The sequence below is a fragment of the Triticum dicoccoides genome, chromosome 3B, assembly GCF_002162155.2.
Source record: "Triticum dicoccoides isolate Atlit2015 ecotype Zavitan chromosome 3B, WEW_v2.0, whole genome shotgun sequence".
Taxonomy (NCBI): Eukaryota; Viridiplantae; Streptophyta; class Magnoliopsida; order Poales; family Poaceae; genus Triticum; species Triticum dicoccoides.
In genome coordinates this window covers 233,421,677-233,423,551 of record NC_041385.1, presented here as the reverse complement: position 1 = coordinate 233,423,551, position 1,875 = coordinate 233,421,677, and positions in this window count along the sequence as shown.

Genomic DNA, 1,875 nt, shown 5'->3' with positions numbered 1-1,875 from the left:
CGATCTCATTTTCTTCCAATCCGGCCCTTCTCCCCTTGCTTTGCATCATCACCCCCTCGTTCGCTGCAGCCGCTGTACCTATCCGGCCGCCACATAGGCATTGTCGGAATTCTGCAACCAACACTACCACGTCAACTCACCTTTTACGATAGCGTTGTCCACCCAGGACCCGTCCGTAGCTAGGTACACTCCTCTCCCGTCGACGACGTCCATGGCGGACACATCGCCTAACAGGTGTTCAATCAAATGCCAATGAGCTAATTTTCGACACCATGTAAGTTTTTTAGAGTACGAAGGATGGCGGGGCACTCGAGCATGGAGGATGAGTTGTTGTGTGATGAGTGATTGGCCGTATCCGCCAATATAGAAGGAGGCTCTTCTGGCAGCGCGTGTACGATTCATTTCATGCGCAAAAGCACATTGCGCCCTACGACATGCACATTATCCAACAACGCAATGTGAGGTAGTTATCGTATCGATGGTATTGCCATCCAGACCCTCGTCGCTAAGTTTAGTGACACTTGCCCGGATGGAGGCAAGGTGGTCATTGCGCGCGGCAGCAGAGAAGATCAGAAGTTTTGCTTCTTCTTGCTCAACTTGACGATTGAATCATTCATGCACTCAATGTTTCTCTACACATTGTGTATCCCGTACGCGCTGCCCTGATGTACCACAGGATAGAGAGAAGACCATTTAGGTACATACATTGTTCGATGAAGCTGAATGGGCAGTATGTGTGAGACAGCATGATCCGTTCAATAAAAAGTTGTTGAACATCCGGTTAATCTCGCTAAACTGGAACTATTGTTTAGACTTATTTGCATGCTATGTATGGATGATTTGTGCCATTTTATATCTGAACTTTGATGAATTCCGACGAGTTTGCATGAATTTCATGTGGTCTGTTGAAGTGCGGTTTCAAATATATGTGGTAGCGTTGGATAGCTGGCTATCGCATTCGTGTCCGCGGACTGGTCCCCCTGTCCACGGACGGATGCGGGAGAAAATTTGTGGGTCAGCATTGAAGATGCCCTAAAGCCCCATTTTTTCAGTTAGTGGTTGGTTGGCGTTCCGGGGATTCACTGATTCTCGACTCAAACACGTAAGAGCAAGTACGATAGCAGGTTTATAGCCCGCTTACATGGCGCTTTTGCCTATGTGGGTGGAGGAGAGAGATATGAGAAGGTAAGAGGAGTGGCTCTCATGCAAGAGCTTGACTATACGCGTGCTTCTAGACAAGTGCAATGGATGTGAAGAAAGAGAAGTTAGAAAACAATATTAATGTATAGCCAACCTTATAGCTCACATTACTCTACGAGTGACTATATATGGTGGATATAGATGAGCAATTTCATATAGCCATTGGCTGGCTATACTATTAGCCATGCTCTAAGGGAGTCCAAAGTTTACCAATAAGATAAAGAGTATTCAAAAAATTCTAACTAGCATATTTGGGCCAATTAGTCTTAAGGTGCTACGACTATTTAATGGGATTTTGCACTATAGAGAGAGGAGTCAGGGCATTTCTAGTGTTGTACCAAAAATGGAGACACAAAATGTCCACAGACACGTCTGGATATGTAGCAGACAACAACACTAGAGGGGCTGGTCATCCCACCGTGTATGCATAAAAAGGCATGAAATCAGGACAGTACGGTAGGCTAGGCGGATCTAGAGAAAAAACATATGGATTGTGAGGACATATGGTCCAACCGACAATGGACCAAGTGGACTATCCGGACACCCAAAGCTTCCTGAGGTTTGATTCGTGTTTGTGGGAATTTAGACATCCGGAATGATCCGTGGTCGTTTGATGCATGAGTTTGGAAGGAAAAAAGTGCCTTGACCACGTGGTGCAGACATTTAGGGACGTTT